This window comes from Mastigoproctus giganteus, chromosome 5, assembly GCF_048544385.1.
Source record: "Mastigoproctus giganteus isolate SK-2022 chromosome 5, ASM4854438v1, whole genome shotgun sequence".
NCBI lineage: Eukaryota > Metazoa > Arthropoda > Arachnida > Uropygi > Thelyphonidae > Mastigoproctus > Mastigoproctus giganteus.
Genome location: NC_143579.1, coordinates 153,849,701 through 153,862,207, shown reverse-complemented (window position 1 = coordinate 153,862,207; position 12,507 = coordinate 153,849,701). Strand labels below are relative to the sequence as shown.

Below are 12,507 nucleotides of genomic sequence, written 5' to 3'. Positions count from 1 at the left end.
TGCTGCTCATTTCAATAGAAGCAGTGCAAGGATCAATTTCACCTCTGCCAGTGGCTACTGTTAATCTATTAGTTATCTTCCAGCAAAAATATATATTTTTACATAGGACGTCCTGCCCTGTGATTGCTTCTGTCCTTTCCGTTCTAGGGGGATCTCTGTAAGGAATCTTTCTATCCCTTGTTTCTGCTTCGCCTCATTGGGCGCCTATTTCTCTCATCGATCTCTCAATCTTATCACCTCCGCGCCCACTCCCAACAATTTTTCTGGCAGGGCTAATTCAAAAATCAGGGGATTCTGGGGTTAGTTAGCCCTACCAGAGAACAGTTACTACTGTCCCGGTTCCTCATGGACGGTAGCTAGCGGTTGATGGTGTTCAGCGGCCCCCGGGCCCACCTGGGAAAAGCGGTCAGATAAACAACGTACCAACATACCAACATAAGCCTACTTTAATTAGCACAAACACTAATTCGCACAGTATAGCCTTTACGGAGTACCGTATACAAAAAAAGAAATAAAGGCAGAGTTAAGGGAAGCCTGCAGTGCATCCAATGCACACACCCACTATATACAATATCCCTGCATATCTACCCACAAGCTTTATATCGCATGATATGATTATTTTTTATGCAAATTATTCTGTCACGTGGCAGTTTCTATCAACATTACGACCGCACTCACTGAATTTCCTTCCAGTCAGAACTAGGCAACTCTGTATCTCCAAATGGAACAGACTCCATGAAATGCATAGGCTATTCACAAAAAAAACAAACTTCAATTTCTCAACCAACACAGCCTACGACTAATAGAGGCTACAAAATTCATATCATCAAACAGATTTCATCAATCGCCTTTATCACACACATTCTCAAGTGTTTTTCTATCAGTCAGTTTGTCAAAAATTGTTTTTTAGAACTATGGGCATTGTTAATCAATGACGGAAAACAAATCACCTAATTTTGTTGATGGTTTTGATTGAATTGTAATGGTGGGTGAATGCTAACTAAATCACTGTGATCCAGAAACAAATGAACCTTATGCAAACATTGAAAACCCATAAAAACAAGCAAGGTTCAATTGTTCTTGTTTATACTTCAGCATGCCCACAAGGTCAGTGGAGTTTACAATAAATCAATTAATTCGAATGTTAATCCTTTTTAGCAGGCATGGGCTTGAACCCCGGTCCACTCAAACAGCATGTGCTACTGCACATGCGATCCAGACTACTCGGCTACGCCAGGCCTATTCTACCAACAAGGTCTTGTTGTTAGTCTTCTAGGACTCGAGAAGTATCATATTTACGAATTACCTCCCATAAGGCATCGACATAGTTGGGAAGTACAACAGGAACTTTCTGTGAAAGTTAAGAGAGAAAGATAGAGTACCAAGTTGAAGAGAAGCGAAAGCTTTCCAAAGGAGTTCGCTAGGGGCAGAACTCCTTTTCATAACTTCAATGGTTCAATGCTTCTGCTCAAAAGGCTGCTTCCACGGTGGACTTTGCAATCAGCTGTTGTTTTGAAAATCTTCCGCGCCCATTTAATTTCCTTGCTCTTCACCTTCAGACTTCTTTCCTAAAATGAAGAAACTATTACTGAGCAGCAAGTTTCAGACCGATGAGGAGGTAATTGATGAAGTAGAAACCTGGTTTGAGAAAAAATAGATACGTACAATGATAACCCAGTTTAATGTAATATAATAATAAGTAGCAGGCAGTAGCTTTCAAGATTAACGAGTCTCTTTTTTTCAACTGAATTTAAATACAACGGATATGTGAAATGAGTGAGGCACGTTATTCATTTACTATTGTTGTTGCACGGACGTGCGCTGTGTTTTTATTCCACTGATCATCTTACATTAAAACGGTTGTCTCTAGGATGGGGTGTTGACCTATGCCTTTGTGGCGGTTTATTGCCTTTGGATTGTTTAATATGTTAAGTGGCTCTAGCCATAGGCGGTGGCAAAAGTGTCGTGAGTAGTCTCAGGAGCGGATTAATGTCGGTTGAGGCCCCGGGCGCAGAGGAAAATATTGGGCCCCTTAAAAAAGAGAGAGACAAGGAAAATAAAAATACATGTTAACCATTTTTTTAAATAATAAAAAATATTATGTACTATTAATGTTTTATTTACAATAAAATTTGAATATAATATATGTATAATATAATTAATAATAGCATAATAATAATCACAAAGTTTTGAACTAAAAGTTGAACTAATATGTTCAACTAATTTGTTGGGGTTTTGCGTGGGCCCTTCAGAAGTCGGGGCCCAGGGCGCGCGCCCGGTGCGCCCGCCGTTAAATCCGCCTCTGAGTAGTCTACTATTTCAAAGTCACGTTTGGAATCAAGATCATGGTTGGTGGCCCAAAAATGTTCCGCGACTGCGGGCTGGTCAGTTTCGGCAAGCCGGATTGCTCTGTCATGTTCCGTAAGGCGATCTTGGAGACGTCTTGATGTTTATCCTATGTAGCAGCTGTCACAGTCTCTACAGGTGATGAGATGTACTACATTGCTGCGTAAGAGAGGTGTGAGAGGGGTCTTCACATTGGAGACAAGTGAACATAGGTTTCTGCAGGGAAACTGCACGCATTTGATGTAATTTCAAAGAATTTTCGAGATCCGTCCTGACATGCCTGGATAATAGGGAATGTAGGCGGACGGTATACCGTCTTGGTTCGGTGGTCTTGGGTGGGATGTGAGTTCTTGTGCCTGTAATAGGCACCTGCTTAGCACATGGGATGTATAACCACATTTGGTTACACGGGAGATCTCGTTACGCCTAATTGCATCAGTGCTGGAATGGCTCCAAGCCCTGGAGAATAGGGTGCGGGCAGTGCTATTGAGATTACTGGGTGCGTGGCCGGATCTGTAGTTAGGGATTTGTTTGCACCACATAGGTTTGCGGTATACCGAAGTCTCTAGATGTCGGCCTACGCGATGCACTAAGACATCCAGGAACGGGAGCGCGTCGTGGACCTCCAACTCTATAGTAAACTGGATGAAATTAGATAGGGGGGGTTGAGGTATTCCAGTAGTGCTGTTTCAGAGCCACGTGGTATTACAGGAAAAATATCGTCGACATATCTGCATCATGTTGTAATAGGTACAGGTGGGTTCAGGTGTATCTGCTCCTCAGGATCTCCCATGGCGATGTTGGCTACTACGGAACTAACAGGGGCACCCATTGTAGTGCCATGTACCTGCTGGTAGACTGAATCCTCAAAGGTGAAGATGCTGCTTGATAAGCTTAGGTTGAGGGCGGTACAGATGTCGTCAATGGATAGTGATGTTCTGGATTGGAGGCTTGCGTCTTTCTCGAGGAGCCTTCTGGCGCAGTGCACGGCCTGTTGGACGGGAATTGAAGTGAATAAAGAAATCACATCAAATGATGCCATGACGGTGTTGTCAGGAATTGAAAGGTCCTTAATGAGATGGATGAATTCACTGCTATTTTTAACGGTGTGTGAGATATTTCCTACAAGAGGTGAGAGGAGGCACGCCATATGCTTGGACAGTTCATACGTTGGGGCACTGTAGCACGACGCTATTGGTCTGAGGGGAATACCCGGTTTGTGGATCTTTGGCAATCCATAGAATTGCGGTAGTTGGCAGCCAGTAGAATGTAGAAGACGCTGAGTTGTAGTCGAGATCTTCTTATCTTTAAACCATGTGTGGACGAGTTTATTGACGTGTCTCTAGACGTTTCAAGACCTTAATGGGTGGATCAGATAGAGGTTCATATACGTTTGGGTCTAGTAGTAGGGCTAGGGCTTTCTCTCGGTAGGCTGATCGGTCTAATACAACGGTCCGGCACCCTTTATCAGCAGGAAGTACGACGATGGAGTTGTCTTTTCTTATAGATGATAGGGCGGCATGTTGACGATGGTTAAGGTTTGAGTAAGTTTGCCGAGTGCTGCGGAGGATTGCGGCAGTCCTGAAACGGATCTCGTTGGCAGTTTCTTCGGGAAGATCTTCTTATCTTTAAACCATGTGTGGACGAGTTTATTGACGTGTCTCTAGACGTTTCAAGACCTTAATGGGTGGATCAGATAGAGGTTCATATACGTTTGGGTCTAGTAGTAGGGCTAGGGCTTTCTCTCGGTAGGCTGATCGGTCTAATACAACGGTCCGGCACCCTTTATCAGCAGGAAGTACGACGATGGAGTTGTCTTTTCTTATAGATGATAGGGCGGCATGTTGACGATGGTTAAGGTTTGAGTAAGTTTGCCGAGTGCTGCGGAGGATTGCGGCAGTCCTGAAACGGATCTCGTTGGCAGTTTCTTCGGGAAGGTTGGTAATCTATTATTTTATTATTTTATTTTTTTTTTTTAGGAGCATTAGCAACTAAGGCCATATTGCTCCGGGGATATGCGGTGGTCATTTGCTGACCTTTCCGCATCCTCCGTATTTGGTGGTGACGGGCTCGAACCCCGGTCTAATCAAGAAGCGTGTGCTACGCACTGCTGCTCCTTCCCACCTGGCTACGGTGGCGCCTGTTGGTAATCCTGGCTTCTATACCCATAGCGAGCTGTGTGAATGGAAGTTTAGATGGTATGATGGCGAACTTCATGCCGTTGGATAAGACATTCAGCTGTTCAATGGATAGTTGTTTGCTGCTTAGGTACAAGACGAAGGAAGTTGCATCATTTGAACGTGTGCTCGCCTTTAAGGAGTTAGCTTCTATGCTTAAGTTTATGAATTTGTGCTGTTGGCGTAAACGGTAAGTATCAGAGATCTGAATAGCCCGATGGCAGATGGTATGTATAAGGTTTATCATTGTACGTATCTATTTTTTCTCAACCATGGACCCCAGTACACCAGGCCCATTTGTTACTGTTACTAAACCTGGTTTTCTGGTTGCTCTGGCTAAATAGAGAAGGATGAAATTTTCAATTAGGCTAACTCAAATACTTCTAGGTCAGGGCAGTAGCGGTTCTAGTTAGGGGCTTGTGGCCCACCTTGTGATCCAAATTATATGGATTTTTAAAATTTTTTTTTTTTTACTGCTACATGATGATTAAAGCTTAATGAATTTCCAAATACTGTTCTAATCCTTCCTTTTAACTGGCCCAGGACCAGTTAAAAGGACCAGTTAATAGAAAACCCCAGGACCCCTACTCTGAGAGGAGAAATACTTATAGATGGGGTCTCGTATGATTTTTCTTTGTTAATGAAAAAGTCGAAGCAAATGGCGTGAACAAACATGTATTTTAAAACTGTCTTTATAATCACCCCCAGGGTCTCACATCTTGTGAGTATGGGCTTGGCACACCCAGGGTCCTTAGCTGGATATCATCATTTTTCTCTTTTTTGGTGATTCCATTTTACTTACGACACATACACTCTCTCTCTCTCTCAGAATGTTTTTTTTTTGGCTGGTGCAGAAAGAGACTCAAGGCTTCCTTGCACCATATGGCTAATAATTAATAAAAAAAATAATAAAATAATCATAAATAGATAGATTATAAACAGAAAGCCTTCATGGGTAGCACAGTTGGTAGCATCGATTTTCTTTACACACCGGGTAGAAAATACCTGCGTTCGAGTCCCGTCGATGACGTGAGGAATTTTTAAAGACGTTTTTCTCAATGTGGCTAAGTTAGTTGGTCTCAAGCGGACATAGCATGCTTTTTCTTCTGGAAAATCAGGATTTTCGTTCAGCAAACAGAAAATTGATCACAGAACAGACAATATACACGGAGAAATATAGTATTAGTTGGGGACACTGCTAAAATGCTATTACAATAACAACATAAATAGAAAAATAGATTTTTTTTTTCTTGTGCTTTGTCGGTATCACTTTTGGGTGAAATTCCGTTATGTGGTGCTGTCTTTAGGTACAACTTTTTTCTTTTATTTTATTTTCTGTTCTCGTATATTGCTTGTGAAATGCATTTGTGATCTGATTATAAAGGTTTAAACGTGTACTGTTGATCTGTGCGGTTTTATTAAAGTATAGAATTGTGACTTTTAGTGTGTACAAAATTTTGGTTATTTCATTTAAATATGAATTCAGTGTATTAATAAATTTATGTGAATTCTTGAGGACATTTTTTGAAGCATGTTTAGACATCACTTTATAGTCAGTATAGAAGGATTTTTATGAATGAAGTGTTAAATAACGTTGTTGAAGTTGAATTTACGAGTCAACCATTTTGGGTTTCTAATGTTAGAAACATTGACTGAAGTGTTGCTGAACAATAAAAATCTTTCCTGAGATGTCAGCGCAAAGGAGTGAGATATTGTAGATGGTCTGTCCAAGGCGGTCTATAAGGTAACGTTTTACTTGATTACTTCATTTTTGGTTAGAAGTTTAGAGATTTTAGTTGAAGAATTCCTCATATATTGTGAAGCCTGGAAATGTCAGAAGTTTTAGCCACATTTTATATTTTTTATTTTATTTTGATAATACGCTACCATGGAAATCTTCAATCTCATCGTAATTACATTATTACAGTCGATATACTAGCGCAAATTCCATGCTTTAGTCCCAGCTTATTGGTTTGGGCTGGAGGAAGATGTGTTTATCTCCTTGTTTGATATTTGGCTTGTTTGATCTTATGTGATGCTAGGCTTACAGTTTTAAGTTTGCCTAGGAGCACGTGCATGACAACTTCAGATTTTTGTGCACGTGCTGGTAAAAATTAACCAACGATGTGAAATATTATATTTTGGCAGTGTTTTTTATTTTATTTTTATTTTTTTACGTACAGATAGATGTTACATTATTACATCACACACCAGATAGATGTTACTTGTTACATGACACAACTTAGATATGTGAAAAAAGCACTGCAAGAAAGAATAAAAATAAAATAAATAATCATAATTGCAATAATCAAATTTCAATGTACAATTTCAGAAAAAAAAAAAAAAAAAAAAACACAGGAGTGTGATTGGGGCAGCTAAGAAATTCCCACTGCATTCTCTATATTTAAATGTTCTTGAAATGTACTGAAGAATGGGAAAGGCTCTGTTTGTATGTTTTGAAGTTGTACTGCTTACAAGATTCATTGTGTAATTTTTATCCTAGCATGTGTACTCCTGGGTTAAGAAGAAAAAAACTTAGATTTTGCTTCTGTTAATGGTAGCATTATTATGTTAAAGTATTTTAATGATTAATGTGAAAGGGCATGTTTTCAAGACCAAGCAAGTTTTGGTCACAATTTTCATGATTAGTGAGAATGGGTGGGGTTGGATCCATACAAAGAAAACTCACCTCATCAGTTCTGGCTGTGGCCAACGACTGTTTTTTGTTCGAATTCCTCCCGAAGTCACACGTAAAAACATAACCTTTTTTCACTGAACAAAAATGACTACCTGAATACAGAAAATTCACCTCAATCGCAGAACTCGACTGGACAATCATTAAATTCTTCGCCCATGCAGTCCAATAATGATATATGTGTCATTGTCAATAATCCAAATGATATCAAATATCACAGTATTTGTTCCAATTTCGTCTTTGTTCATCTTCTGGAGGAGAGGAGGGTGGGGCAATTGCTGTGATTCCCCGATTTTCCACGGGTACAGGGTGATTCAAAATTCATGAAACACAAATTGTAACTGTCAGTTTAATGTTAAGCAGCCTGATGAACTTGATTCTGACTGCATTATATCACTAATCTTTCCTGATGTTTAACTACTGTTATGTTAGCTTTCACTCAGTAAACAGTAGTGTTTTGTTTACATCGAAGGCAGAACGTCATTTTCTGGGGTACAACACTTGTTCATAACTGAACAGGGTGAAATGGGGATGTTCGTCTGTTGTCAATTTAAGTAATGAAGGTCAATAATGAATCAGAATTTTCAATGACGTAACATGCAGACTTGTTAGACATGATGGCAAGGGTTTTTGCTTTCTGTCATGCCACTGCTTCTACCATTTTTCTGCTGCTTCCACATTTCTTGCAGTTCTTATGACTGTTTAGCATTAGTAGAGGCACATGATGCAAGAAAGCAAGCTTATATAGCATCAGCCAAAAAATACAACCCCCCACTTATTTCACCCATCCACTCACTCCAAATGTTTGTCAAGTTATGCCATAAATCTGTTTAAGCTGTCAACTTCTACACAACAGTTGGAAGTTTGTTCCAGCAATCAACCATCCGCTGGCTAAAGGCAAACTTCCGCACATCTATCCTACAACCGCCTTTACTCAATTTGAATTTATGCCCTCTCAGACGATTATTCTGAGCAAGAGGAAGAATCCCATCAGGATTGAGCATGCTCAAACCATTCAAGGCTTTATACACCTCAATCAGATCACCTCGCAGGCACCTAGTCTCCAGACACTGTAATTTGCAAAATTTAAACCTTTCTTCGTAAGAGCAACCCTTTGTTCCATTCACTAATCTTGTTGCCCTTCTCTGTACTCTTTCCAACAGCTCTACATCCTTCTTAAAATGAGGCTCCAGACCTGTATACAGTACTCAAGGTGTGGCCTGACCATTGCCTTATACAAGGAGATAATCACCACCTTATCCTAGCTAGAAAAATTCCTGTGTATCATTGATACGACACCATGAGCTACTCTTGCAGACCGTCTACACTGCTCATAAAACTTCATATCTGTCTGCACAATTACCCCCAGGTCCTTTTCATTCTCTACCACTGTCAGTGTAGTACTGCAGAGTTGATACATTACTCTGGGGTTACTGCTTTCCATATGTAGTACTTTACACTTGTCAATGTTAAACTTCATTTGCTACCCCTCAGCCTATCTGCTCAACTTTTCTAGATAATGTTGCAGCAGCATACTGTTATTAACAACTCTGCCAACCTTCGTATCGTCTGCAGACTTGGATATTAAGCCTGAAGCTTAATGGCTTCAGGTAATGTTTGCCACAGTCTTGTATATGACCAAATGCCATCATTGATTTTATATCTTTTTTTTTTAATTTAAAACTATTTTACTTTTAGTCTTTATAGACTAAGGTCACATATATCCTTGATATTAAATGTGTGCACAAAAAAAAGTTTAGTTGTACATAAAAATTTATTTCATTGTTTATAAAAATCATTTTCAGGAGTTGGCAACTTTGTTGACTATCCTTTCTCTATTTTTCAAATATCAGGCTTGTTTTCTGCAACTTTCTCCTCTGTAAAAACATCAGGGCGATCCTTTTTCAGTCTGAGATGCCCATGGTTTCAAACCACAATTGTCAGATTGCTGCTCTATTGGTTTTTATATAACTAATACAGACATAGATTTGATTACATATTATATCATCAAATCCATGTTTGTATTAGTTTTGTTGAAGTCAACAAGTGTACTATCTAAGATGTTTACATCATGTTATAGAATTCATTACTGAATATATGTAATATTTTGATGAAATATACACTATGCATTGATACTGATGGGGAAAAGCTAAGTAATTTGCAGGTTTTTACTCTCATTACAATTCAGTATTTAGTTGACTTTCACTGTGTAGCACTTTCCCCCCTCTCTTTTATCTCTGAAAAGTTCTGAATTGAGCTGGGTGTAGTCCACCTTCATTATTTGGGGTAATGTATGTGGACTGCAGCCATCTGAATTTGGTTATATACACAATTTGCATATTGAATTTGGTTATGTACACAAGTATGCATATACTTGTGTACATATCAAAATGTACAAGATTGCTGTTTTATGTAGCAAGATTGCTGCTACATAAAATGCATGGTCCATTGTTAAATATTGTATTAGTATATTGGTTTCAATAAAAAGAATGAAATTATAAACTCTTTCAACTGCATTGTCTATCAAAAATGAAAATTTATCTTACTTATATTCTGAATTCAGTATTTAGTTGGCTGTTGTGTTGTGCATTTGGAGGCTTAGAGGGGGAACAGGCATTCTGTTTCCCCTCTAAGTATGTTATCAGACACTCAGTCTAAAACACTGATGGATCCAATAATTTTCTATTTCAGAAGATTTAGAAGTCTGGTTTGCCTGCCTCCCTAAAATCCACTCATGCACACCTTTTCGATGGTAAGCTCTATTACATCACTTAGGTGGCAACGAACGTGTAGAGTGGTTCTCTTCAAGATGCCTGCTCAGCGTGAAGAGGAAAAGACCAAACTCTCCAGCACATGACAGCATGATGAAACAAATGGCCCTCAGTCCCCAGCGGATTCACTCCCCCTCTTACAGCAGCTAGAGGATCAGAGTGGAAGCGGAGGGTGCCAAGAATCTCTGGGTACAACCACGCTGCCATGCACAGAAACTGAACTTGGCCTGTTACAACATAACATCACTCATTGGTGAAGACAGGATATTAGAGCTGTAAAAGGAATTAGAAAATGTGAATTGGAATATGATCAGTTTAGCTGAAACAAGAAGAAATGAATCACTTATAAGTTTATCAAGTGGAAATTTGCTGTACCAATGGAAACAGTGAAAGGAAAGGTTTGGAAATGTGCAAATGTGACCCCAATTCACAAAGGAGAATCAACGGCTGACACAAGTAATTATAGACCTGTGAGCTTAACTTCTGTTCCAGGAAAATTAATGGAGGCACTGGTTAAAGAAGCACTGCAGGATCATTTAGACAAGACTTCAGTTATAGCTCGGACACAGCATGGTTTTGTTAAGGGGAAGTCTTGCCTGACCAATTTGATTGGATATTATGATGCAGTCACAAAAGAACTGGATGCAGGGAATAGCTTTGATATTATATACTTGGATCTTAGAAAGGCTTTTGATACTGTTGCACATGGAAGACTGCTACACACATTGGAGCAGTGTGACATTGGAGGCAAATTGCTGCTATGGATAAAGGGGTGGTTGAGGGGGAGAAGACAGAGAGTGGTAATCAATGGACACTGCTCATCGTGGACTAATGTTATTAGTGGAGTCCCTCAGGGCTCAGTGTTGGGTCCATTATTGTTTTCTGTATTTATAAATGATATTGATGATGGTATATCAAGCTTAATGTCCAAGTTTGCAGACGATACAAAGGTTGGCAGGGTTGTCAAGGACACTACCGACACTATGCTGCTGCAACAGGATCTGGAAAGGTTGAGCAGATCGGCTGAGAGGTGGCAAATGAAGTTTAACATTGACAAATGTAAAGTACTACACATGGGAAACAGCAACCCCAGAGCAACGTATCAACTCTGTGGTACTACACTGACAGTGGTAGAGAATGAAAGGGACTTGGGGGTGGTTGTGCAGGCAGATATGAAGTTCTCGGAGCAGTGCAGACGGGCTGCAAGAGTAGCTCATGGAGTATAGTCAATGATATACAGGAATTTTTCCAGCAGGAATAAGGAGATGATTATTCCCTTGTATAAGGCAATGGTCAGGCCACACCTAGAGTACTGTATACAGGTCTGGAGGCCTCATTTCAAGAAGGGTGTAGAGCTGCTGGAACGAGTACAGAGAAGGGCAACAAGATTAGTGAATGGAACAAAGGGGTGCTCTTACGAAGGAAGGCTTAAGTTTTGCAAATTACAGTGTCTGGAGACTAGGCACCAGCGAGGTGATCTGATAGAGGTGTATAAAGCCTTGAATGGTTTGAGCATGCTCAATGCTGATGGGATTTTTCCTCTAGCTCAGAATAATCACCTGAGAGGGCATAAATTCAAATTCAGGAAAGACAGATGTAGGATAGACGTGCGGAAATTTGCCTTTAGCCAGCGGGTGGTTGGTTGGTGGAACAGACTTCCATCCCTTGTAGTGGAGGTTGATAGCCTAAATAAGTTTAAGGCTCAGCTGGACAGGTATTTTGAACGAACAGAGGGGTGAAGTGGAAGTGGGTTTTTTTTTTTGGCTGATGCTGCATAAGCTTGCTTTCTTGCATCAAATGCCTCTACTAATGCTAATGCTAAAGGAGTGAAAGTGGAGTTGGCTTTCTGGTTGATAAAGATATAAAAAACAACATTTTGGAATTCAAAAGTACATCACCAAAGGTGTCAAGACTACTACTCAGGATTTCTAAGAGGTACAAGCTGAAGATTATAATGATTTATGCACCAACATCGAGCCATGAAGAAGAGGTTGAGAAAATGTACACTGAAATTGAGCATCTTGATGAGAAGAAAACCCACTATACTATCATTATGGGGCAATTCAATGCTAAGGTTGGAAAGAGACAAAACAGCACAGAAAGGAGAACTGTAGGAAATTTTGGAATTTGAATTTGTAGAATCTCAAGGATTGTCAGTAATGAACACTTTTTTTCAAGGAAAAGGTGAACAGAAAGTGGACATGGAAGAGCCCAAATGGATAAACAACTAATGAAATCCACTTCATCCTCACCAACAGATATATTGTGAATGATGTTACTGTCCTGAACAAGGTAAATGTTGGAAGTGATCACAGAATTGTAAGATACACACTTGATATAGATGTAAGAAAAGAAAGGAAAAAACTCACTCGATTAAATAATACGAAGGTCGTTGAGATAACAGAAGAGGAGAAAAAGCAGTATGTACTGGAACTTAAGAACAAGTTTTAGCTTCTGCAGACTGCTCAGGAATAAGATATTGATGAGGAATATTACAACTTTTTGAAAGTGATAAAGC

At 39.7% G+C, this 12,507-nt stretch overlaps 2 protein-coding genes across 5 annotated transcripts in view; both read left to right on the top strand.

The window, feature by feature from the left end:
- Positions 1-12,507, top strand: part of LOC150085775 (salivary peroxidase/catechol oxidase-like) — a 159,091-nt gene that overhangs the window by 142,822 nt on the left and 3,762 nt on the right. The window lies entirely within an intron of this gene.
- The window catches only part of Mst85C, a 231,492-nt gene continuing 224,940 nt past the window's right edge, over positions 5,956-12,507 (top strand). For all 4 annotated transcript variants that reach the window (XM_090373477.1, XM_090373476.1, XM_090373480.1 and 1 more), the window contains exon 1: positions 5,956-6,267. The gene's annotated coding sequence lies outside the window, so the exon portion shown is untranslated. The remainder of the gene's footprint in view (positions 6,268-12,507) is intronic.